At 39.1% G+C, this 27,667-nt stretch overlaps 2 long non-coding RNA genes across 2 annotated transcripts; one reads left to right on the top strand and one right to left on the bottom strand.

Annotated features, from left to right (window-relative positions):
• Positions 1-8,135: 8,135 nt before the first annotated feature.
• LOC123331801 lies at positions 8,136-11,790 on the bottom strand. Its single transcript, XR_006548579.1, has 3 exons — positions 11,293-11,790; positions 9,732-9,808; positions 8,136-8,336 (listed from the first exon to the last, which is right to left on the bottom strand). It is a non-coding gene; the product is annotated as an uncharacterized LOC123331801 (long non-coding RNA).
• A 365-nt stretch (positions 11,791-12,155) lies between these two features.
• LOC123331800 lies at positions 12,156-27,386 on the top strand. Its single transcript, XR_006548578.1, has 4 exons — positions 12,156-12,422; positions 17,664-17,790; positions 26,740-26,862; positions 27,231-27,386. It is a non-coding gene; the product is annotated as an uncharacterized LOC123331800 (long non-coding RNA).
• Positions 27,387-27,667: the final 281 nt, after the last annotated feature.

Genomic DNA, 27,667 nt, shown 5'->3' with positions numbered 1-27,667 from the left:
CTGTTGATCAGTACATATATTTTGAGCCTATTTTATTGGTGTATACTTGTTTAGAATTGCTATACTTTGTTGATGGATTGAACCTTTTTATTGTGTCATGACTATCTCCACTCCCAATATTTTTTTTTGTTTTAAATCTATTGTAATTTAATATTATTTAGCTGTTGATTTGGTTGAGGTTTTCCTGTTGTGTCTTATTTTTCCCCATTCCTTACCCTTCAACTTTAGCATGCCCTAATGCTTTAAATGTTTCTCATGTAAATTCTTTAAATCTGGATTTGACCTTTTTATCCTATTTATTAATCTGTATCTTTGAACTGGTAGTTTTCTTCTCCTCATATTTATCATCATTATTGACAACCCACTCTAGTATTCTTGCCTGGAGAATTCCATGGACAGAGGAGCCTGGCAGGCTACAGTCCATGGGGTCACAAAGAGTTGGACATGACTGAACAACTGTCATTCACTCAAAATTTCTTATTCCAATGTGTCTCTGTCATTCTACATTTCTTTTTACTCCTATCTTATTTTCTTAATTGAAGCTATATCTCACCCTGAATAAAGTAAGTGCTCTCTCACCCCCTGTCTGCTCTTCTTTCCTATACCCATCATGTTGATCAGACCAGTGACCTGGATTTTACTTAAAATGTGGTCCAAGGACCAGCAGCATCAGCAACTCCTGGGAATTTAGTAGAATTGCAGAACTTTGGGCCCCATTGCAGACCTAGTGAATCAGAATCTGCATGCAAACAAGAGTTCCAGGTATCATATGCACAGTAAACTTAGAGTCACTAACATCATCAGGGGATTGGTTCTAGGATGCCTATGGATACCAAAATCCACAGATGCTCAAATCCCTTACATAAAATTGTATAGTAAAGTGGGCCCTCTCTAATGAATGCAGAACCCACAGATATGGAGGGCTGCTTGTAATTGGTTACTACAGATAAATTTTCCCTTTTTTTATTTGATCTTTATTATTTTTTAAACAATAGCACCCATTGTTGTTGTTATTTAGTCACTAAGTCATGTCCGACTCTTTGCAACCCCATGGACTGTAGCCTGTCAGGCTTCTCTCCATGGGATTTCCTAGGCACAATTACTGAAGTGGGTAATAACAACCATTAGTAAGTTACGTATTTGACAACCTTTAATGCATATCTCTCTTCCAAGGTCTCCAAATTTGTCTTTCCTCTTCTTTTAAAGAACTTATTCAGAAGTGTTTCATATGCATTTTTGTGTAGCAAAGATTTTAAAATATTGTATGCCTGAGAATATTTTTATCATGTCCTCTTATTTAAATGACATCTTGTTGGATATAAAATACTATGTTCAAAGTTATTTTCCTTCAATTCTTTGAAAGCACCCATTTGCATCCACTGTTGTTGAAAAATCTGACATCAGTCTGATTCTTCTTCTTTTGTATGACATCCACTGTTTTATTTCTGTGCTTAGAATTTTGTCTTTGTATTCTTATACTTCATTATAATATGCCCAGGTATGGATTTAAAACAAAACAAAACAAAACAAAACACTTCTCTCTCGCTTTTTTTTTTTTTTAATAAAAAAAAACTTCTTTTTTTGGCACTTTCTGGGCCCTTTCAGTGTGAAGTTGTTAAAAATGTTTAGTTCATTTTGTGTGTGTCCTCAAATATTTTTCTCATCTCCATTTTTTTTCTCTTTTTTTCTATCTTGTTATTCTGGGTATCAGACCTTTTGCACCCATCTTCCATTTCCCTTGGCTTGTCTTATGTAGTCTCCTTTCCTATCTTTTCAATTTATTTTATTTGGCAGTGCCAGATTTTAATTGTGGCACTCAGGGCCTTTGATCTCCATGTGGGATCTAGTTCCCCCAAGAGGAGAACAAACCCAGGCCCCCTGCATTGGGAGTATGGAATCTTAGCTACTAGACCACCAGGGAAGTCCTCCTAAGCTTGTAACTTCTACAAGATTTCCTCAATCTGGTCTCCAAATTCATTAATTTATTCCTCAGTTAAATATTCTGCTCTTTATTCTATCATTTTCTGTTTCAATCATTTCTTTTTTTAAACACACCATTTTTAAGATACATTTAAATTCTTTGTTTGCTCTAATACTTTCTGCTTCCAGTAGAATGTGGAATACGGGATTTATTTTCCTTTTGAAGGAGATGCGCTCTTCAGAACGTCTTGTGAGCTCATCCTTTCCCCCTGCAGATTACTGACTCCCCTGTAAGGCAGTACAGTAGGAGAAAGCATCACTCATTCATTCAGGCCCATTCATTCAGAGTGTTGTAGGGAGCAGTGGATAAGCCCTAAAGTGATAGCAACAGGCCTCCCCAAACTGTAGCCAGGCCCAGTTACCCTTTGCTCCTTGGGATCACGGCTTCGATTTGCATCCCTTCTACCCCCTCAGGAAAAATAACATTGAAGGGATGTTGTAAACGTCCAACTTGAGTGTTTGGGGGTCACGGTGTGGAGAAGTAAGTACCAGAGGTCCAGTTCTGTCCTTCTAATTTTCTCAGTGCTCCAAGAGCACAGGGCTTCTGAGCAGCCTTGCTTTTATCATTGTGGACACTAAAAACTCTCTGATCATGTGGCCCCATCCAGGTCCCTGCCCTGAGAGACTTGAACAAACTTAGGTCTCTGGGACAGCCCAGTCTCCCCTTGAATTCCTATCTAGAAAAGCTTGGAAGCTGCCAAAAGAAGTCATTCTTTGTTCCAGCTAACACCCTGAAGATTGGCCCCTGACCTCCCTTTCTGAAATCAAGAAAAGATGTCAGGACTTCCCTGGCAGTCCATGGTTGACTCTGCCCTTCCATTGCAGTGGATGCAGTTCGATCCCTGTTTGGGAAACTAAGATCCCACATGCTGCACTTTGTAGCAAAAAAAAAAAAAAAAAAAAAAAAAGATGTATATGTATCTCCTGCATCTGCATCACAGAGGTATCTTTCTCAAGGCCCTGAATGCCATTCCTTTGAAATGTAAGCACCAGGAAGGATAGAGCCTCTGTCAGTTTCTCTGGAAGTATGGAAGCAGAACTTTGATAAATGTCAGTTAGCAGACACAGAAGCCTAATCAGTAACAGTGACCAACCCTCTTACTCGCCTTTTGTTATTTTTCACTTCCTTGACTTAGCTTGTGCCCTCCTCCCCACCACTCCCACATTCCCCCTTTAAAACACCCACTTTCATAGTCTAACAAGAAAAGGGGATTTGTGCTTCAAGGAAAAATAAATTCTGGGAAAATGACTGGGGACAAAAAACCATACCCACTTTCTGAGCAAATTAGGAATTGAGCTTAGCTCTTTCCCCTACTGCAGTAGTTGTTGAATAGTGTTTTTACTGCTTTAACTAATGTCCACTTCAACCCAAGTTCTAAATTGTTAAAGATGTGAAGACAGAAGACAAAAGTAAAGAAGAATCAAGAGAAGTATTCCTACAACACTCCTCTATTACACACACACACACACACACACACACCCCATCTTGCAAAGCAGTCTGGTAGCTTCCAGCCCCAGGCCAAACTTGACCTCCCTGACCATCCCCCAATATCACATCAGAAAAGTCTATCCCCCACCCTCACTCCCCATCTATCACAACATGGGGTTCTCACACTTTTGTTCCTTTTTTTTTTTTTTTTTTTTTAATGATTCTCCCTTAGGCTTCCTTCCTGGGGCAGCTCTCAGGGGAGCCATCAGGAGTGGCCCCCAGCATCTTGTTAGAAACTGAAGCCCGAGGAAGGGAACATTGTTATTTGTCCTTGCCCCTCTTCTCTCTCAGGTCCCAGCCCGTCAACACCTTCTTGGCTCTTTCCTCCTTAAGAAGATTCTTCTTCCCATCTCTATTAAAAAAACCCCCAACCTCAATTCTCTTTCAGCTTCTGACTTGAAAACATTCAGCTCTCCACTCCTAAACCTAACTAGACTATGATGATAGCTTGTATTTATATAGTCCAAGACAGCTTAAAGTGATCTGTGAGATAAACGCCAATTTACTCCCTATTTCTGACTTTTAGGAGAAAAAAAGTAATAAATCATTGGCAAAAACTGTGAATTGAGGACTTCATCAAATTTGTAAGTGGAAATTCCTCTCCTAGCCTACAGCAAGCCCCGCCCCAGACTCTTTCAAATGAGATTCTGTAGCTTGCTGTTAAAAATCTGGCTTTTTCCGAGCCTATAAAAATATTTGTATCCCATACAAATGATTATTGCCTCTGTATAATTAAACACACACACAACCTAAAAGTTGAGAGTTTTGTTTTATTTAGTGGCAATATTTAAGGCTTCAAGCCCAGGAGACAGCATCTCAAATAACCCTGAGAAAACTCCTCTGAGGAGATGAAGGGAGGAGCCAGATTATATAGAAGGTTTGCAACAAAAGGCAGGTATTCTGAACATCAAAATATTGTTGTCGATTAAAGGAAAACCAGATATTTCAAGTTAAGGAAATTAGTACTTTTCTATGTAGGGGAAGACGAAAGCCTCTGGGCTAACTGAAGTCATTCCTTTGATATGCACCTCAGCTATCTGGGACCAGTATCTTGTTTTCACATCCTAAGCTTCCTGGGGGCTCAGGGTAGGGAGTGGCTGCAGTCTGATGGCTGCTAGATGGCAGGTCTTTCCTTCCTGAGTTCCCTGAGGGCTCACCAGCTCACTATCCATTCAGTTCAGTTCAGTTCTTTTGCTCAGTCATGTTCAGCTCTTTGTGAACCCGTGGACTGCAGCACGCCAGGCTTCCCTGTCCATCACCAACTCCCAGAGCCTACTCAAAATCATGTCCATCAAGTTGGTGATGCCATTCAGCCATCTCATCCTCTGTCGTCCCCTTCTCCTCTCACCTTCAATCTTTCCCAGCATCAGGGTCTCTTCAAATGAGTTGGTTCTTTGCATCACATGGCCAAAGTATTGGAGTTTCAGCTTCAGCATCAGTCCTTCCAGTGAATATTCAGGACTGATTTCCTTGAGGATAGACTGGTTAGATCTCCTTGCAGTCCAAGGGTCTCTCAAGAGTCTTCTCCAACACCACAGCTCAAAAGCATCAATTCGCTGGCACTCGGCTTTCTTTATAGTCCAACTCTCACATCCATACATGACTACTGGAAAAACCATAGCTTTGACTAGATGGACCTTTGTTGCCAAAATAATGTCTCTGCTTTTTAATATGCTGTCTAGGTTGGTCATAGCTTTTCTTCCAAGGAGCAAGCATTTTTTAATTTCATGGCTGCAGTCACCATCTGCGGTGATTTTGTAGCCCCCCAATATAAAGTCTGTCATTGTTTCCATTATTTCCCCACCTATCTGCCATGAAGTGATGGGACCGGATGCCATGATCTTAGTTTTCTGAATGATGAGTTTTAAGCCAACTTTTTCACTCTCCTCTTTCACTTTCATCAAGAGGCTTTTTAGTTCTTCTTTGCTTTCTGCAACTGGGTCCACTGGAGTTTGCTTTTCCCTACTTTTGTATAAGTTGGCAAAGTTCTGCAGTTCTTCAAAAACTGTAAATCATGTTCATTAACTATTTAGAATTTACTAAGAATTTCTGTAGCCTGATTGTGCACTTTTAGCATGAAGTTAACTCTAGGTCATATTGTTTATTTTGGGTTTATGCATAAAACGTCTATTTGTGTCACCCGTTATCTTTTCCCTCTATTACATGGAAGCAGCCAGCAGTTTCCTGGAAAAGGACGCAGAATAGCATAGCCGAGCTGAAATCATAGGGCTGATTAACAGATGTAAAGAAGTGTAGAGGAGCAGTCCAGACAGACACAGAGGAATTAGGACAGGGAAGAAAGGGAAGCAGTTTGAAGATCGGAGCCTGGAGGTGTCTGAAATAAAGGCAAAGAGACAAGAATCCTACTTAAGAGGCACCGACAGAATGAATGATCTTCCTTGCAAACCCGGTTTCACTTTCAGTGGGAGAAATATGTCCAATTGTTCCACATTTGTACTCTTTTTACCACGCCATACGGGGACAAATTGTGTTCATGCTCAGCTGTAGTCATATGACCACAGGGACAAATTCTGTCTTGAGATAAAGGATCTAAGTCCGCAATCTTGAAATTTCTCAACTACACTTCCTTAATTAAGAAATGCACAAGTACTATATCTAATTCTCTCCAGATACAGGGAGATAATTTTTCCCCTCTGTGGGCTATCTAAGCCTTTGAGAGTAGATTTATTTTGAATAATTCTTATAAAGCTCTTCCTCATATAAGGAAAATGTATTTTTGTGGTTAAGAGCATGGCATCTGGAGTCAGACTTCCTATGTTCAAATATCAACTGTGGTTTATGCAGTCATGTGGTTCTATGTCTCAGTTTCCTCCTCTGCAAAATGAAGGTAATAGATAAACTTTCCTCTGTGAGTTCGACATTTTTAGATTCCACATATAAATGAGGTAGTCCAGTGTTTGTCTTTCTATGTCTGGCTTATTTCACTTAGCATAATGTCCTCCAGTTTTATCCATGTTGTTGCAAATGGCAAGATTTCCTTATTTTTTATGACTGAATAATATTCTAATATATGTGTATGTAGACACATATATGTATATATACATAACATTTTCTTTATCTTTATTCATCTTTTTTCAGTGGACACTTAGGTTTTTTTCCTCTATTTTCACTATTGTGAATAATGCTGCAGTGAACATGGGAACACACATATCTCTTTAAGATAGTGATTTCACCTCCTTTGGATGAACATGTAGACGTAGAATTGCTGGATCATATGATGTTATTGTTTTAATTTTTTTAGGAACCCCCGCCCCTGCCACTCAGTGCTGTTTGCCACAGTGGCTACTCAAATTTAAATTCCTACTAACAGTGCACAAGGGCTCCCCTTTCTCCACATCCTATCCAACATTTGTCATCTGTTGTCTTCTTGATGACACCCATTCTAATTGGTGTGAGGTAATATATCATGGTTTCAATTTGCATTTCTCTGATGATTTGGTAACCATAATTAATAAAACTGTATTATGTACTTGAAACCTGCTAAGAGACTAGACCTTGTGTTCCCACCACATGCAAAAAAAGGTAACTATGTGAAGTGATGAATGTGTTAATTAGCTTTATCATGGTAATTATTTCACAATGTATATGTATATCAAATCATCACATTTTACCCCTTCAATATATACAATTTTTAATTGTCAATTGTACCTCAATAAGCTGGGGAAAACAAGAACAACCTGCTTCATTCAGTTGTTGGGAGGATTAAATGTAATGCAGCTAGCGCAGTACATAGAGACTGTTTAATATTCAAAATGAATTTTAAAATATGCACATTTGCTTGTAAATACAAAAGTTCTCTCTAGAGAATACAAGAAATTGATGATGTTGGTTGCATGAGGGAGAGAAGCTAGGTGCTAGGGCAAGGATGCAGAAGGGAGATATTTCACACTGTACAGTCTTTTATATCTTTGGAATTTTAAACCATGTAAATGCATTGCATATGCAGGGAACCATTAAATAAATAAATAAAGTAAAAATAAAAGGCATTCTGCTTCACTTCCGCCTTTCTATTTCCAGCTTTAGAAGGCTTATACTTAGAGGTTTCTTAAGGCATTTTGTTAAACCTGGTGAAGTTGGGAAACCCATCAATAGACATTTATTGGGAGCCTGGTACATTGCAGGCATATTGTGAAGAAGGCATAGTTCCCTCTCTCAAAGATCATACTGTCCACTTATAAAGATAACACAATTATATCAAGCAAAAGGGTCAATACAAGCAAGAGTTTAGTTCAGAACTAAACTCTAAGGAACATACCCACATTTTCCAATGTTCAGGAATCACAGAGGACTCATGTATGCAGAGCATGTTTGAGGAAGGGACTGGAGTTTAAGCAGGGGAATAATGAATAATGAGTAGATGTTGTTCTTGTTGGTGGAAGGAAAGTGCTTTCTAATAAGAAATAGAATGTAATGTGACAGAAAGCCACTAAGTTACCAGGTAAAGCTTCCCTCGCCAAGCTAGTTTTCCTGATTAAAAATGATAATAATAGGACTTCCCTGGTGATACAGTGGTTAAGACACCACACTTCCACCTCAGGGGGCATGGGTTCAATCCCTGGTCCCACCTGTCAAGCCATTCAGCTAAAAAGTAAAAAAAAAAAAAAAAAAAGATAATAACAAGGAAAGGACAAAAAAGCAGACTAAATTGGCAGGCACCTTTCACTCATTGCCTTTATTCTCTTTTTTTCTCCAGGATCCACACGAGATGCCTAGAAGTGGGGCCACCATATTGCCACTCTTAGGACCGGAGACACAGGCTTTGGTGGTGCAGGCAGAAGCTTGAAGGAGCCTTATTTCTTCATTTCCGCAAGCAGGTGTGCCCTCTGGATTTCTTCCTTTCCAGCATCTTGTATGAGAAAAGTAAGATCTTATTTCAGTGTACCATTATCACCTGGTTCCTGTTACTTACAGTGAAACATAATCCAAACTAACAGGGCTATATAATTTCAATACACACTGCATCAAAAAACTTTACCTTTCCAAGTTCTTTACCAAGGCTTGCCAGAAAAAATACAGGACACTCAGTTATATTTGAAGTTCAGATAAATGATGAATACCTTTGGTAGTATTTAAGTATGTCTCATGTAATATTTTCTGTATACTTATACTGAAAAATTATGTGTTGTTTATTTGAAATTCAAACATAACTGGGCATCCTGTATTTTGCTTTATAAAAAAATGGCAACACTATTCACGTGTCACACAAAACCTATTCATGGCCAGACCATTCCTACTTGCAAGAAAGTCTTGGACACGCTGTCCACTCCAGCTGTGAAACAAATGGAAGTTCTTTTAGTAAGTTAAAGGAAGGGGTGTTAGGTAATTAGTAGTGCCTCTCAATAGAGAGAAGTGAGATTTGGTTCTTGGGCCTCAGAGGAAAAAATGCAGTAAGAGGAAAATCAGGTATATTCCCCTCTGAAGGCATTTTCCTCCCCTTTATTTTAGAATCCTTTGTTTATATTTTCCTTGTAAAAGAATATTTGTAGTTCTATCATTTAACATATTCAATCATTTCAGCCTATTTCCTACAATTTCCCCCAATCATAGTGTCATTTCTTTTATATAGTTGTAACCATAAGGTAGATAAATCTTGAGCCCTACTTTTTTCTTTAAAAACATTTCAAAAAACATTTACCATTTTACTGCATGCTCTTTCTAAACATAATTTTCATTGTTGCTGAATATTCCACTGAAATGATTTTCTATAATTTACTTAACCTTTTACCCATGTTTGATCTATTTTCTTCTTTTAAATATTTTGGCTTTCTTTTTAATATTAAAATAATGATAGATAAACATCTTTGTTGCAGCTGTTTTATTTTGTATGGGTTAGAATTTTGAATTATGTATAAAGAGCCATGTATTAGATTTGGAATTACTCTGTCAGGTAATAGGATTATTTTTAGTCTTGATATATATTTTTGGTTTTAATAGTCCCTGTTTCCAGGTTAGCCTTTAGCAAAATTATGAAATTGGGTGACTTTAGATTGTCTTTGTTTCTGTAACCTTCCATTCTGCAGATCATTTATTTTTGGTGTATCTCACATTCCTTCCCATTTTCAAGTATCCGGTGCTTTTCTGCTCGTTTCTCCCATTTATATCCTGCTTTCAAAATGGATCTAATTTTAATCATTTATGTCACTTTAAAATTAAGTCAATATTTCTTGGCTCCCAGAGAATATTTGGAGAGGTAATGTACCTTAGTTACAGACTTAGTTTAAATATCAGGTTTGTCACTTACTTGCAATGTGTGACTTGAAGGAGTACTTCACATTTCTGAGCGTGGTTTTCTCATCAATAAAATGAAGATGTTAACATCTTTAAGTCAGGGTTGTTATGAGGATAAAACAAGATAATTATGTAAAGATTTCAGCATGCTGCTAAGCCAATAGTATTTAATAGATTCTAGATATTATTTATCATAATTATCATCTTCATTTTAACACCATTTATACTCATGAAATGAAAACATTATTTACCCATAAGGAAACTACCCCAGCTTGAATATCATACAATATCTTACTCCTAGTATTTATTCAAAATATCTTTGATGACTTTTCTTCCCCTACCATCCACTAGAGAATCCTCTATAGCGGCCTTGAGATGATGTAATGTGAATACTCACTGACTACTGTGCAAATGGTGGCCACCATGCCAGGCTAAAGCCCTGAAAACATTTTTACTCACAAAAATTTCAGCATAACTTTAAACATTTAATATTTACATAGAAGACAATTTTTTTTAAAGAAACAACAAAATACAGTAAAATGTGTGTTCACTTTTAGACATAATGTAAATTGAAAAAAGAAATGGTGACATGGCCAGGTCGGTCCTGAATCATTAAGATATCTTTGATATAAATGTCAAAAAAAATTGTTTTAGGATGCATGCTTCCATAAATTAATCAATATAAGCAGTAAATAGATTTTTAACAGTGAAGAATTAAAGCAAAAAAAATGCTAGCAATTTCCTTGGGATAGTAAAAATTATTAATCATGACTATTAGAACCATCAACTTGTTCCATCCTTTTGTTAATTGAAAAAAATGGAGGCTCTGGCTTTATTCACATGCTTCTTTGAAACAAATAAACAGTACAAAACATTAGCCTGCAGAAATTAAGTCAATTTCAGCAAACATTAATAATTCCCTCAACAACGTATCAGACCTAAAGCATGTCTCTAACCCAAGCCATCCCCTTTTGAAAAGGCAGTAAGGCAAGAGGGAAAAAAAAAAAACAAAACAAAGCAAATGCTACTGGCTTGTATATTTTGAGGGCCAGGGGAAAAGGAGATGAATAAAGGCTGAAGAAGAGAGCAAAGCTTGACAAAAATGAAAGCACTTTTTATGGTTGTGTCAGTACTTTCTACTACAGATATCCAATGTGTGGAGGTTTATAACTTTGTTCTAATAATTCATCTGCAAGTGGCAAAGAGGGTGGCAATGTGGGAATAAAAAATTGTGTGCATGTTTTTATAGAAAGATTTATAACTACTGAATTGAAAATCACTTAGTTATTCCAGTGACAAAAGTCAGAACCAAATAACATTCATGCTTGTGTTCAAAACCCCTGAATAGCTAGCTGTTGTGTGAATCCTTACAAAGAGAACAAAATTATGCATGGCATAAGAGACACTAATATTTGGTATTTTCTTTTGCTATCGCCTTTGTTTTATAATGTCACCTACTGAACAGATTCAATAAGGGATATTTTAAAAAATTTCCTCCCGATTAAAATTTCCAATAGTTAAGAGGTTAGAGACAATGAAAGTCTGCAAACTGACTGCCACCCATTAGCACTGACCTTTACTAACATTGAACTTGACGTCTGTCTACTCTTTCTCAAGCCGCTCCTCAGATATAGGCATTCCTCTGACACTAGTCTTAGCCATTCTTGCACATTATTATTATTATTTTTTTGTCTCTGTGGAAATTGCAGCTACTTCATGACATCATCTACCATGGTAAATGTTACCAAGTTTCTGAAACCTTCTTGGAATTTTCCCCAGCAGCATGAATCCATGTTCTCATAGCAATCTGAATATCCCAATTAGAAGCCATCATACTGTTAGAGTTCCAGTACGTTTTGACAGTGTCCTCCTGCAAACATTTGTGACTCTGCCTGAGCTTAACTCAGCCCTTATATAGAAGGGGCTGGCAGGGAGTGCTGGGTTTTGAGAAATCCTCAGCCAATATGGGATGGGAGTTGGAAGACACTCCAGCTTCCTCAAGGGGCTAAATCTTCAGATACATTTAGTACTGTCTCCCAGAGATCCCACTCAAGAGTGGAGGCACAGGGTTGTTCATACACCTTTTATTGGCTTTCTTCATTCTCATTCTCATTTTTTATTCTGCTGATGCTCCCTGGGAATCGTCTCCCAAATAAATAACTTTCTTTTCAATTTTTGTCTCAGCATCTGCTTCTTAGAAATCCCAAATTAAGATAGTACCAGAAGTGATTCTAGGTAGCAGAACCTCAGAAAGAAAGGCTGGAATGAGACCACTTGCCACATGAGTGCTAACAAAGATCCACTGATGGTGGTGAGAGGAGGATTGCTGATGGGTCTTGGCCTGTTGTAGCATCATGATTACAACGATTTTCAGGTGTGGTTAAACTGGGACGGACTATAGCTGCATTAGCTCCAGTGCCCCAGGGATAAGGTGGGAATGAAAGGCGATGATAAGGATTGGGTTCAGCTGGCTGTTGTTAACTGTGATTGGAGCCCTGAAGAAGGAAAATTGCGAGCTGAGGTCAACCAGCTCTCCAAATGTAGTGTGAAAGTCAGAATGCTCCTCGGCGGCCATTAAGGAGATTCTCATATCCTAGAACCAGAGGGCAGAAGGTGCTGAGAATCGCTACCAAGATCTGGTTTTAAAAGGGAGGTAGTTACAAAGAAGGCAGAATAAGCAGCTCCTGCAAATCCTAGGCTAAAGGTAAGCCCTGATGGGGAAAGAGGAATGCTCAGAAGTGGGATGGGGACTTTTTAAAATATATATTTATTTATTTATAGCTGTGCTAGGTCACCCCACTCCAGTACTCTTGCCTGGAAAACCCCATGGATGGAGGAGCCTGGTGGGCTACAGTCCATGGGGTCGCTGAGGGTCGGACACGACTGAGCGACTTCACTTTCACTTTTCACTTTCATGCATTGGAGAAGGAAATGGCAACCCACTTCCGTGTTCTTGCCTGGAGAATCCCAGGGACGGGGGAGCCTGGTGGGCTGCCGTCTATGGGGTCGCACAGAGTCGGACACGACTGAGCGACTTAGCAGCAGCAGCAGTGCTAGGTCATTGTTACTGTGCATGGGTTTTCTCTAGTTGTGGTGAGTGGGGGCTACTCTCTAGTTGTGTGGGCTTCTCACTGCAGTGGCTTCTCTTGTTGCAGAGAATGGCTCTGTGGCTTGTGGGCTACAGTAGTTGCCCTGTGGCATGTGGGATCTTCCTGGACCAGGTATGGAACCAGTGTCCCCTGCATTGCAAGGGAGATTCTTAACCACCGGACCACAAAAGGAAGCCGGGCTGGAGGCTTTTGAAAACAGGCCCTTGAAAAACCTTGAAGCAATAGATCTGCTCTCTTTTACCCTCAATGCTTCTACCAATAACCGGTCAAGTCTCAGCATGGCCTGCACTGGGGAGTTCCATTCTGGCTCTACCGGGAAGATATATACCAGTAGGAAATGGGAAAACATATCTGAGAAACATGTTGTGGGTGCTGGACTGGGATGAGGGTCACTGAACTTAAAGCTGGTAGAGATTTTATCGAGGCACTCTCCTGAATCAGAATTTAAAGTCCTGGCAAAGACGGGTGTGCGTGCATGCTAAATCAGTCGTGTCCAACTCTTTGTGACCCTATGGACTGTGGCCCACCAGGCTCTTCTGTCCATGGGATTTACCAGGCAAGAATACTGCCATTTCCTTCTCCAGGGGATCTTCCCAACCCAGGGATCAAACCCATGTCTCCTTCGGTGCCTGGAAGTCCCCTGGTGAGGTGGCTGGGAATACCTTGGCAGAGTATTGACTATCATCAAAAAACTTAGAGAAGTGAGTTTTGGTGTTTTATTTTTTTAAAATTGAAGTATGGTTGTTTTATAATGTTGTGTTAATTTCTGCTGTACAGAAAAGTGATTCAGTTATATGTATATATACATTCTTTTTTTAATATGCTTTTCCATTATGGTTTACCATAGGATATTGACTATGGTTTTCTGTGCTATGCAGTAGGACCTTGTTTATCCATTCCACATATAAAAACTTATATCTGCTAACCCCAGTCTCCCATTTCATACCTTCCCCAACCCCCTCCTCCTTGGCAACCACTAGTCTGTTCTCTATGTCCATGAGTCTGTGTTTTGTAGATAGGTTCATTAGTATTCTGGCCTGGAGAATCCCATCCATGGACTCTACAGTCCATGGGGTCACAAAGAGTCAGACATGACTGAATGACTTTCACTTCACTTCATTTGTGTCATATTTTAGATTCCACATATAAGTGATATCATATGGTATTTGTCTTTCTCTTTCTGACTTACTTTAAGAATTGAGCATTGTTAAATGGATTTTGGAAAGCCAGAGAATTCTTTAGTGCATGACATTTCTAGGAAGGTAGCTGTATGTTACATAAACAAATAGTCCAAACCTCCATGCCGCCCACCTCTGTGCTGACATTTATCCCTGAGCTTTCACCTATGACTCTATAGAATCTTCCCAGTGATGAACTGATGAAAGAGTTAAAATTCTGTTCTGGTACATGTGTGGCTCAACGTGTTAGTGAAAGCAGAAATGAATACATCAAGCCCTACTGAGGGGTGGCCTTAAATGACAGAGGTGATGGTGAAAATACCCCAGAGCTTTGGGTGGTACACCTGCTCATCAACTTGTGTGGTGGCCTATTAGGCCTCAGCTAAGACTATTTGGAATCCTTGGAAGTGGTAAATGACTTGGCTTGTTGTCTGATGCTCTTTGAAGGAGCACGATGGGAAAAACAAAGATCAGACGTCAGATGAGAAGGCATGTAGCTGTTATCTCTGGGAGTGGTCAGGTGTAAAGTCTGTGAATCTTTGTTTTGAATGTCAATGCCTATTGAATATCATTCAGCACAGAAAAGGCACTGCATTAGAAAGGGAACAGGATGATTGTCCAGTGGACATCAGCAACCTCTATCCTTAGCACCCCAGTGGATTCCTTATGGCATGATGATTCCCCGAATGGCGTAGCCATGTGGGCAGGATGAAGGTTGCACATGGGTACAGCAGCATGGGCCTCTCACACCCAAGCTGGTCTATCTACTGCCACGTCTGCACATCCAGCCTGTCAGCGGCAGAGAACAATGAAGAACCCTCAGTGGAGGACCATCTTTAAAGGAGAATAACCGCTGATGACAAATAGATTACATTGAATCCTTGTATTAGTTTCTTATGGCTGTTGTAACAAATAACCCCAAACTTGGTACCTTAGGACAATAGAAATTTATTCCCTCACAGTTCTGAAGGCCAAAAATCAGAAATCACCTAGCCAAATTCATTGTATTGGCAGGGTACTGCTCTCTCCCAAGGCTTTAGAGGGAAATCCTTTCCTTGTCTCTCTCAGCTTTTGGTGGCTGCTAGCATTCCTTGGTCGGAGAAGGCAATGGCACCCCACTCCAGTACTCTTGCCTGGAAAATCCCATGGACGGAGGAGCCTGGTAGGCTGTGGTCCATGGGGTTGCTAAGAGTTGGGCACGACTGAGCGATTTCACTTTCACTTTTCACTTTCATGCATTGGGGAAGGAAATGGCAACCCACGCCAGAATTCTTGCCTGGAGAATCCCAGGGACGGGGGAGCCTGGTGGGCTGCCGTCTCTGGGGTTGCACAGAGTCAGACACAACTGAAGCAACTTAGCAGCAGCAGCAGCATTCATTGGTGGGTGGCCACATCACTCCAATCTGCTACTTTGGTCCCACTACCTTCTTCTCTGTGTGGCAGAGACCCTTTGTCCCCTCTCTTACCACACATGATTGAAAGGGTTTAGGATCAACTGGAATAATTCAGGGTAATAGCCCCGTGGCAAGATCCTTCATTTAATCACATCCACAAAGACTTTCCCCCATACACTGTAACAGTTTCCAGGGATCAGTACCTGATCTGTTTATTCAGACCACTGTATACCCTCCACTTAAGATGAAGCAGAAATCTGTTCTTACTGAGTTTGGCATGAGTTTCTGGTATGGCTTTGGCTTCCCTGCCTGTGATAGTAATGCTGACACTAGTACCTGAAAGTTCACAGAGTGTCTTATTTACTATTATATCGATAGAATGCCATGGAACATAGCCTTATACACAGGGATTCACCTTCCTGAAAGGTGAAATTGGGAGCTGCATGCACGGGTCCCTGGGATTCCCTGGTCCTCCCATATGCCTTATTACCTGGTCTATTTTCATGTTTAAATGGCTTAAGGGGAGCTTAGAGATGAGAGTTTATAAGTTTGGGACACTGTTCAAGATTCAAGAAATGTGTGAACCAACAGCCATTATATAGGTTACTGTATTCTTCATAGATAGAATATACAGATTTGGGAACAAAAAAGTGGAATTAGGAATTAACTTTCTCATTATTAGTCTCAAGGGCCCACTTGGGGAATTTATACTTCCCATTCATCCATATTTAGGTTAAGTTGAACTAGAAATTGTAGCTCCAGAGGGTGGTGGTGGAATCTACCAGGGGACAAAGTGAAGTGCCACTAAAGCTAAAGTCAAAGGTACTGAGAGTGACTATTTTGAGTTCCTCATATCAGTAGATCATCAAGCAAAGAGAGGATTTACTATATGGTCCTGACTTATTGACCCTGATGAGTATGAGCAGATAGGATTGTTGCTACATAATATTCATGTGTGTGTGTGCTCAGTCGAGTCTGATTCTTTGCAATCCCATAGCCCCTAGCCTGGCCGGCTCCTCTGTCCATGGGATTTTCCAGGCAAGAATACTGGAGTGGGTTGCCATTCCCTTACATAATATTGGGTTGGCCAGAAAGTTCGTTTGGATTTTTCTAACCCAAGCAGAGGGAAGTATTTGTTTCTGGAACTCAGGAGACTCACTGGAGTGGCCTTTGGTGCTTCTCTGCCTGCTGATAACCTTGAACAGGCAATTGCCTCAATCATGGCCCGAAAAGGACAAGGTAACCAGGACCCCAGTTTCCACAGGGCAAGAAACCTAGACCAGCACAAATGCTGGCCAGAGTGTTGAGAATCAGAAATGGCTGTTAGATGTAGGAAATGAAAAATCTTGCTTCTGGCTTCAAGATCACCCATAGTGGTATGATACTTGTGTTTAAAAAGACTTTATTCTGAAATTTTTTTTAAAGAAATAATGACTGGCTGAAGAAGCAGTGCCAAGGCAGAATAAACTTAATGTGGACACAAGTGGAACTGAATGGTGCAAGGGGTGGATGACAGCAGATACTCTCAAGGGCCCTGTTCACATCCCCTTGCCAAAAAGTGTTTGAATGTTATGTTCCACAGCATAGGTATAAGGAACATGATTCCATGGTACAATACACAAATGACTATCAAATTGCTTGGTAGTATAATAGGAACTCAGTGAATGTTTGCTGAATTAATAAATGAATACATGGATGTATGAGTATACAGATGACTTCTGTGGTAAGCAGAATTATAAGATGCCTCCTCTTATCTTTGTTTTATTTGTTTTTTGGCCATACCCCATGACATATGGGATCTTAGTTCCCTGACCATGGATAGAATCCATGCCCCCTGTAGTGGAAGCATGAAGTCTTACCAACTGGACCACCAGTGAAGTCCCTCCTCTTAATATCTGTTATCTCCTCATGTTACTCCTGTGATGCTGTTAGGTTACATGGCAATCAAATGAAATGTTACAGACATGATTAGGTTATTAATGAGATGACTTTAATATAGAGAGATTATCTTGGTAGACCTAATCTTATCACATTGGCCCCTTAAAGGCAGTGTTTTCTCTGGCTGAGAGCAGTGCAGATATCAGAAAGATTAGAAATGAGAGAGGGATTCTTGTGAGGGAGTTTCTCTTGAGATGGACGTGGCCACAGGCCAAGGATCTAAGAGAGGTCTCTGGTTGCTGAGAACAATGCCTGGCCAACAGCCAGCAAGAAAACAGGGATTTCAGTCATATAACCTCAAGGAATTGTATTCTGCCCACAACAGGAATGATGCTGGAAGTGGATTCTTCTCTAGAGTCTCCAGAAAAGAGCCCAACATTGACTTAGGCCTTCTGAGCCCCCCTGCAGAAAAATCCACCTGGAGTTGTGATGATCAGAACTGTGAGGTAAAAGTATGTGTCATTTCAAGCCACTAAATTTGCAGTAAGTTGTTATGCAGCAATAGAAAATTCATATGACTTCTAAACCTAGAACCCTCATCCAGATCTAGGCTGAAGCTTCTGTCTTGAATGGCCACTGAGTGCCAGAATGCTTGAGGATATTTCCTTGTCACCTAAAACCGAGTATGCGTAAATCAGAATCTGTCATGGTCTATGATCTACTAACTCATCTTTTGGGAATTACTAAGTGACCCCAAAATCTTTTCTATAAATGTGACTCCAAACCTCTGAGCTTTCATCCAAGCCAAGGTAGCTTTCGTCATTTACTGTAGTATTGTCAAACTCCAGTCTTCTATCACCTTCAACATTTTTGCTTCATAGTAAAATTAGCTACAATGCTCTTAATATTTTTCTGTACATCCGCTCATTCTTTTACTTAAATGCATGCATGATAAAAGCATGTCACTACCATAAATGGTAAACTAGTATCATTGACCATAAATAGAGGGTAAATGTAAAAATAAATACAATGAAAATAAACTTTTGAATTTCAGCTAGATACTGCTGGCTGCTGAAGGCTCTGAACATAAGGCCTGCTCACTCTTTGTTTAAAAAAGGAGATTAGCAAATGTTAGAGAGGTGTTAAGTCAAAATAGCTCAAATAGCTCAAATTGAGAATTTCTCTTGACATAATTAGAGGGATTGAAAGAGATTTAAAATGGAAATAGCATTTTCCCCTATGTGTTAGTTACATTCTTTAATGCCTTTTCCACTGCAATTTAAATTATTTAAATATCACCCCAAATCATCTTGGATACCTTGTGGTGAGAGTCCAACACTTTGAAAAATATTCTGAGTGACTAAAAATTAGCTTTCCATCTAAGAGAACTGTGTAAACTTGGACATGTACTGAGTGAATGATCAAGATGTATCATTATTGCTATTATCACCAGTATCATCACATTACCATCATTGTCTCCACCCTCCTCCACATTTTTTATCTCAAATCAGTTTTACTCTTTATAAAACATATCAGTGGTTTCTCTTACAGTTATTACTCCTCCCCATTCACTTTCTTAATCTTTATTTTGGAAAAAAAATTATTGTCTCCTAATCAATACTGTTGTGTAAAAATCCTTTGCATTACCACTAGCTTTCCTTCCAAAATTAATATTTGATCACTTCTGAATAACATAAGACCAGAATGTAATATTGGGGTTATCATGAGCCATTGAGTAAGGCAGGCTCTTCTGCCTCACCCCCAGTCACTCCCAAGCACATCAGCTTGTTTTACTCTCCTTTAGGGCACTTATCCTCATTTGTAAATTTTCTTATTTTCGGTGGTTTCGTGTCAAGTCAATCTCACTCGACCAAAGCATAAGCTCAGGGAGTATGAGGACCTGGTTTTTCTTTGTGTCTCAGTGCAGCATCAGAGGAGCACCTGTCACATAATAGGTCCTCAGTGACCTTGGTTAACCTTCACCTCCCTAACCTTGGTTTCATAACCTGCAAAATGGAGATAACAGTGCCCAGCTAACACAGTAGTTGTGAGGACTAAATGAGATTACTTATGTAAAGCTTCTGGTACATCAACAGAAGCTATTAGTATATCTTCGTATCGTTGTTGGAATAAGGTCAATCTTAGACTAGTATTCAAAGACTTCTAGACTTACGTCATCAATTTCTATATCTCAACCCGTTTTTCACATTAACCTGATACTCCAGCTCTTGTTGTAATATTTGTTTATTGACTGTTTGACTTAGGCTAGGTTTGGGGTATACAAAACAAAAAGACCTGGTTTCTGCCCTCTTAGAGATATAAGATAAGATAGACTCATAAAGGAGACAAAAATTGTGACAATAACCATAATGAAATAATGCACAACATGTATTGCAGATATTAGAGAAACAGTGTCCTGGGCTACCTGGCTATGAATGAGCTAGGGGTGGAGGATGCCGGAGGAGAGGAACGAAATGCCATCATTGCATAACCAAGGCTTTTGCAGCCCTCTGGGATGCCTGGACTTCCCAGGTGGCACTAGTGGTAAAGAACCTACCTGCCAATGCAGGTAGATGTAAGAGACCCGGGTTGGATCCCTGGCTGGAGAAGATCCCCTGGAGATCTTCTCCAGGCAACCCACCCCAGTATTCTTGCCTGGAGAATCCCATGGACAGAGGAGCCTGGTGGGCTGCAGTCCATGGGGTCGCAAAGAGTCAGACACGACTGAAGAGAGTTAGCAGCAGCAGCAGGGATGCCTTTGCCTCCTACTTAAATATCCCTTTTTACATGAAATTGCCCCCAAATTTCCTTAATAGCATTTACCCTGATTTTTCCTTTACTCCTTCACTCCTAGCTCATACTTTGTTGATGTACTCCTCCCAGACTCCAGGCTCTCCTATTTAATTTTTACTTTTTTCTGTTCATTTCACAAGACAGCAAGTTTCCAAAGCATGGTAAATGTTTTTTGTTTGTTCTTCTCTACAGACTTTGTGGTTATTTTGGAAGTTACTTTGCTAAAACTAGAGCTTCTGTCATTTCTTTGGGTCTACAGGTCCCAAATCTATTCCTTCAGTTTACTGCAAATTATCAGTATCTCTGCCTAAGAGCATTATGTTCTTATAAAATATTAATTTTATGAAAGTAGCCATATATAACTCCTTTTATCATGTGTTAGAAAAAGGATTTAAAGCACAGAACAAGTCACTAGGCACAATCCAGTGCAAACTCTAAACTGGTACTTGAGTTTAAATGAGACTGAATATGGGAATAAGAATAAATGTGGGAAAAAGTAGAAGTGAGTGAAAAATGGTTGTGGCAAAATTACCAGCTGTTATTTATAGTCTGTGCCAAGTATAAATATGTCCTTGCAAAACTTGAAGAGATGAGTCGTCAGTTATTTCAAGACAAATTTCTGACTTGCTTTATATTATTTAAGAGTATTTTATGAAGACAGTATTAAAAATTCTGTATATAGACGGACAGATAGATGAAAGGACATTATGATGTGACCAGTGGGCCTCACCTAAAGATTAGAAACTTGTGGTCATCAAATCTTTTTGGTTTTTCATACATATCTACTTTATCTGAAATAATATGGAAAGAAATACATTTGAGTTTACAGTAATCATAGCACTTCACAGCTTAACACCGATTTACCAGGCTCATGAGAGAGAGCCTTTGGTCTGTAGCTTCTCCAAGGTAAGATCAAAGCGAGAAGTTTCCTGCACTAAATACACAGATCTCAGCCACTCTGCATATTTTGTTTTGTGGTTGCTATTTCTTTTGTCCCTAATGGTGATTGCACATATTTATTTATTGTGGGATCACAGTGGGCATGAACTCCCACGAAAACCAATCATGACCTTCTGCTTCGTTTACACACTCAAGAATGTCTTATGTGTAAGGCTCTGTGCTGGGGACTGGGATAAACAAGAAGGAAGACAGCAAAATCCCTCCCTTCAAGAAACTTATAGAAAAGTAGAGAAGCTAAGATAGAGAATATAGAAAATGGAAAAACAGAGAAGTCAATCCTTGACAATCTGATGTGATATTCAAGTAGTACATATTCTCAGTGTTGTTCAGTCACTAAGTCATGTCCAACTCTTTGTGACATCATGGACTGCAGCACCCCGGGCTTCCCTGTCCTTCAGTATCTCCCAGAGTTTGCTCAAACTCATGTGCATTGTGTCGATGATGCCATCCAACCATCTCATCCACTGTTACATAGCTAATCACTGTTTCTTGTGGTCAGGATGGTGTCTTCTAAATCCTTATCTCTATTCACATCTTTCATCATACAGGATCCAACCTAATTGTTTCGTGTAGATCTTTTTAATAAGAAGGGACATTTGTGATTATCCAAATCACTAATTTTTATAGAAACCAAGTTCCCCAAAAGTTTAAACAGCTAGCTAATGGTTTACTACCTTAGAATCCAGGTCTCCTGATTTACAATGCCAAATGCTAATACTTTAGCCACATTCATCCACATCTTCATTCTCTGAAGGAATGTAGCACAGAACTGTTAACAGATTAACTGATAATAATATTTATAATGCTTGAAAAAGTTGGTTAGACTCATGAAGTTTCATATCTATTACTGTATAGCACCCACTAGCTAGTTAAAAAAAAGGATTTATTGAACCCACTTTAAATCTTATTTAAAACTATGTAGATAACTGAATCTCACTTGAGGCAATAAATATTTATCAGATTTTAGTAAAAACAAATCTTTTTGTTGTTGTTTTTCTTAATTTAATTTTTGTTTTATATTGGAGTATAGTTCATTTACAATGTTATATTAGTTTCAGGTATATAGCAAAGTGAATCGGTTAAACATATACATACATCCATTCTTTTTCAGATTCTTTTCCCTTGTAGGTTTGTATGGAATATTGAGAATTCCCTGTGCTATGTCCTTGTTGATTATCTTTTATATATAGTAGTGTGTATATGTCAATCTCTAACTCCTAATTTAGCCCTCCCTTCAGCGTTTCCCCTTTGGTAACTGAAAGTTTGTTATCTATGTCTGTGAGTTTATTTATATTTTGTAAATAAATACATTTTTTTAGATTTCACATATAAGTGATGTCCTATGATATTTTTTTCTTCCTCTGTCTTATTTAACTTAGTATCATAATCTCTAAGTCCATCCATGTTGCTGCAAATGGCATTATTTCATTCCTTTTTCTGGCTGAGTAATATTCCGTTGTATATATGTACCTCATCTTCTTTATCCATTCCTCTGTCAGCAGATGTTTAGGTTGCTTCCATGCCCTGGCTGTTGTAAAGAGTGCTGCAATGAACATTGGGGTGCATGTCTCTTTTCAAATTAGTTTTCTCCAGATACATGCCCAGTAGTGGAATTGCTGGATCATATGGTAGCTCTGTTTTAGTGTTTTAAGGAACTTCCATAATGTACCAATTTACATTCCCATCAGCAGTATAGGAATGTTCCTTTTTCTCCACACTCTCTCCATCATTTATTATTTGTAGACTTCTTGATAATGACCATTTTGACCAAAGTGGGGTGAAACCTCATGTAGGTTTTTTTTAATGAGAGGATAATTCTTTTACAATATTGTGATGGATTTTGCCATACATCAACATGAATTGGCATTATGTCCCCTGCCTCTTAAACCCCCCTCCCAGCTCCCTCCCTGTCCCATCTAGCTTGTCACAGAGCACTGGGTTTGGGTACACTGAACTCCCACTGGCTGTTTTACATGTAATGACGTATATGTTTTGATGCTATTTGCTCATATCATCCCACACTCTCCTTCCCCAACTATGTCCAAAATGTCTGTGTCTCCTTTGCTGCCATGCAAGTAGGATCGTCAGTACTCTATATTTCTAGATTCCATATATATGCGTTAATATATGATATTTGTCTTTCTCTTTCTGACTTACTTCACTTTGTATCATAGGCTTTAAGTTCATCCACCTCATTAGAACTGACTCAGATTCGTTCCTTTTTATGGCTGAGTAATATTCCATTGTGTATATGTACCACAACTTCCGTATCCATTCATCTGTTCATGGACAAGTAGGTTGCTTCTGTGTCCTGCTGCTGCTGCTGCTAAGTCACTTCAGTCATGTCCGACTCTGTGTGACTCCGTAGACGGCAGCCCACCAGGCTCCCCCATCCCTGGGATTCTCCAGGCAAGAACACTGGAGTGGGTTGCCATTTCCTTCTCCAGTACATGAAAGTGAAAAGTGAAAGTGAAGTCACTCAGTCGTGTCCAACCCTCAGTGACCCCATGGACTGCAGCCTACCAGGCTCCTCCATCCTAGCTATTGTAAATAGTACTGCAAGGAACATTGGGGTACATGTGTCTTTTTCAATTCTGGTTTCCTCAAGATATATTCCCAGTAGTGGGATTGCTGGGTCATATGGTAGTTTTATTCCTAGTTTTTTAAAGACTCTCCATACTGTTCTCCATTGTGGCTGTATCAGTTTGCATTCCCATCAGTAGTGTAGGAGGGTTCCCTTTTCTCCACACCTTCTCCAGCATTTATTGTTTTTGGACTTTTTGATGATGGCCATTCTGCCTGGTGTGAGATGACACTTCCTTGTAGTTTTTTTGCATTTCTCTAATAATGAGCAATGTTAAGCATCTTTTCATGTGTTTATCTCTATTGGGGAAATGTCTATTTAGGTCATCTGCCCACTTTTTGATTGGGTTGTTTGTTTTTCTGGGATTGAGCTGCTTGAGCTGCTTGTATATTTTGGAGATTAATTCTTTGTTAGTTGTTTCATTTGCTATTAATTTCTCCCATTTTGAAGGTTGTTTTTTTCACCTTGCTTATAGTTTTCCTTCATTGTGCAAAAACTTTTAAGTTTAATTAGGTCCCATTTGTTTATTTTTGTTTTTAGTTCCATCATTCTAGGAGGTGAGTCATAGAGGGTCTGGCTGTGGTTTATGTCAGAGAATGTTCTGCCTATGTTTTCCTCTAAGAGCTTTTCATTGTAGTGATGTTAAACATCTCTTTGTGTACTTTTAGCCATCTGTATGTCTTCTTTGGAGAAATGTCAATTTAGATTTGCCCATTTTAAAGATTTTGGTTCAGATGTTTATCACTCCCCTGACCATGAAAAATTCTATAAGATTCTTTAAATTCTCTTATTCTTGAGGGGAAGTCATGAATTTTAAGCTGGATTGTCATTTTTGAAAGTATGGTAAAGGGAAATACTGAAGTAACTACTGGAAATGTTGCATCTTTGTGTTTTTTTTTTTTTCCACAAGTCTGGGAGGAGCCTGAGATGCAAAAGGTATGCATTATATAGATGTCCATGGTTAGTGTGTCAGTAATTTATATTTCAGGGTTGAATGAGTCAATAAAGTCTCACTCCTTATCTTGATAAGATCGGCTACTTGGGAGGAGAGTTTTGATTGAGGAGGTGGGTGACTTTGAAACAAGAACATATTAGAGGTTAGGGCAGAATGTTAAATGTAGTCAGTAAATTACAATTACAGTAGCAGCAAGATAATATGTCCTTAAAAGATGAAGGATAGTGACACTGTATTTCTTCAATGCTTATACTATGACTGATAGATTTCTAAGCACTTTATGGGAATTAACACATTTAATCATCCTAACAGTCTACGAGTTGGGTACTATTAGTACCACCATTTAACAAATGAAGAAACTTAGTATTATGGTCTGATCCAATTAGTTAAAGGGGGTGGTAAAGGCAACAGGCTTCCCTCATCATCTCAGTATTAGGAAGTTTACTGTATAAGCAAGTTTGATACCTTTACACCAGTATTCACTGTAGCACATTCATAATAGCCAAAAGGTAGAAACAACCGTGTCCTTCAACAGATGGATGGATAAAAAAATGTGGTATATAAATACAATGGGATATTATTCAGTCATAAAAGAAATGGAATTCTGATGCATGTTATAACATAGATAAATCTTGAAAAGAGTATGCTAACTGAAATAAACCAGACACAGAAGGACAAATATTGTATAATTCCACTTATATGAGGTACCTAGAATATGCAAATTCAAAGAGACAGAAAGTAGAATAGGAAGTTACCAGGGAATGGGGAAGGAGTCAGGGGAGTTATTATTTAATGGTTACAGTATTTCTCTTTGGGATGATTAAAAAGCTCTGGTAATATATAGTGGTGATGGTTACATAGCATTCTGAATGTGATTAATGCTGCTGAATTGTATAATTAAAAATGATGAATTTTTTATTTTATATATTTTACTACAGCACATTTTTGAAAAAAGTTTGAAGATGAATTCAAGAGACTTCAAACATTTGTGAACCAAAATGTATTAGTCAGCAGGCACAAAAATAACCCAACCTGTAAATAACTCAACCCAACCTGTAAAATCAGTAAAGTCTCAGGCCTCAGTCCTTGTGTGTGTTCATACCATATCTTACATGCAAACTGTACAGGAGGAAGACACAGCAATCTAGGAGAGTTCCAATAAATTTTCAGTCAACATCAGGTGTAGACAATGCTATAAATTATTGGTTGGATAGAGGACAAGTTCAGAATCAAACTTTGGGAACATTCTAGAAAACCAGGAGCTTGTTTGTTCCCTCTATCAGATTGATGCAAGGATGCAGAGGGCCTCTCAGAGAGTTTAACCCATCCACACATATCCTGGATGTTAAATTGCACTCTATATCGGGTAGTTTCTTAGCGAAAAAACACTCAGATGGCATAGTCAAATGTCATAGTTGGGAAAAGTTCGAGAAAAGGATCATTCTTTTAATTGAAGTCTAGTTAATTTACAAATGTTGTGCCAATCGACTCAGTTATACTCATGTAGACATTTTTTTTAATATTCTTTTCAATTATGGTTTATCACAGGAAATTGAATATAGTTCCCTGTGCTGTACAGTAGGAGCTTGCTGTTTACTCACCCTATATATGATAGTTTGCATCTTCTAATATCCATAAAAAGAATGAAAAGGGCCATTCTTTATTATAGAAAGCAAGCCAGGAAAATATGAAGTTTTAATATCCAAACGTCATAGAAGTTATGAATCTCTCAATATATTTTTTATTCAAAGTTTATACCTGGAAATTTTGTATTTATACCCATTTGACTCAATGTAATATTAAAACCACACAATGTGAAGAAAAAGTTTCAAGTTATATTTCAAATACAATTTCTAGAATTTCATAATCTATTGTAGATATTAAAATGCAGACTGACTGTCAACACATGGGATGTGTGGGATTTAGGGATTAAATAGGTTTTTGTGTGTTGACCAGCCCACCAGTTTTTTGATCCAACTGTATTAAATTCAAATATATATGAAATTTGAAATAAACCTGTTTGTACCTAGACATTACTATTGATCCCGATATCTTACCTCTTTTTCTGCACTTCGGAGTTCTTACTACCCTTGGACTTAAGGGGAAGCATTGTCAGCAAAGGAAATTGGCATTCCTTTCTCCTGAAAGATTTTTCTCTTGTTTTGGCAGGAATTAGAGGAAGGGGAAAAATTTCACTCTGCCTTGGTTCCTCCAAAATGTCTTACCTAACTGACCATTCCTCTGTAGAGTCTTCTTCAGCACTGATGCTGTCAGCCCGTATTTTACAAAGAGGTACTAATCTGACATTTGGCTTTGTGGGTTGTTTAGTATTTTTCTTCTGTGTGTGTTCTGCTTCCCCAACTAGGCTGTTGGATCCTTGAGGGAATGTGTCTCTTATTTTGTATTCCCGTACAGTTCTGTGGGCAGTTGGTTCTCCCTAAGTCCTGGTGCACTGAACACTCAGGTTTCAAAGGCACAGGAAGCACACAGTTGTCAAGATCTTCATTTTAGCCACAGGAAGAATGGGACCACCACATTTCCAAGCAGAGTTTTACAAGTGCTCCCTACCCTGCATCTGAGATCCTGAGCTTTCACTCAGGAGAAGTAGATGAAAAGATTTGTTAGCATTTGTCCCTGATCATTATTTCATTTGGTTGTAGGTCAGCTCCTGGGTATCATGCTTGCCTTAGGGGCTGAACATAGTGAAGACAAGGCCAAGAAAATTCTGTACACTGCTGCTGCTAAGTTGCTTCAGTCGTGTCCGACTCTGTGCGACCCCATAGACGGCAGCCCACCAGGCTTCCCCGTCCCTGGGATTCTCCAGACAAGAACACTGGAGTGGGTTGCCATTTCCTTCTCCAGTGCATGAAAGTGAAAAGTGAAAGTGAAGTTGCTCAGTCATGTCCGACTCTTAGCGACCCCATGGACTGCAGCCTACCAGGCTCCTCCATCCATGGATTTTCCAGGCAAGAGTACTGGAGTGGGGTGCCATTGCTTTCTCTGATTCTGTATTCTGTACACTATTTGGGGCCAAAGGCGAAGTGGGAACTAATGCTGTTCAATATATTTTGTCCCTTGAAAATGTCTACTTTTTGTG

The sequence above is a fragment of the Bubalus bubalis genome, chromosome X, assembly GCF_019923935.1.
Source record: "Bubalus bubalis isolate 160015118507 breed Murrah chromosome X, NDDB_SH_1, whole genome shotgun sequence".
In the NCBI taxonomy this organism is placed as follows: domain Eukaryota; kingdom Metazoa; phylum Chordata; class Mammalia; order Artiodactyla; family Bovidae; genus Bubalus; species Bubalus bubalis.
Note: the sequence above shows the minus strand (reverse complement) of the source record. Positions and strands in the feature narration are given on the sequence as shown.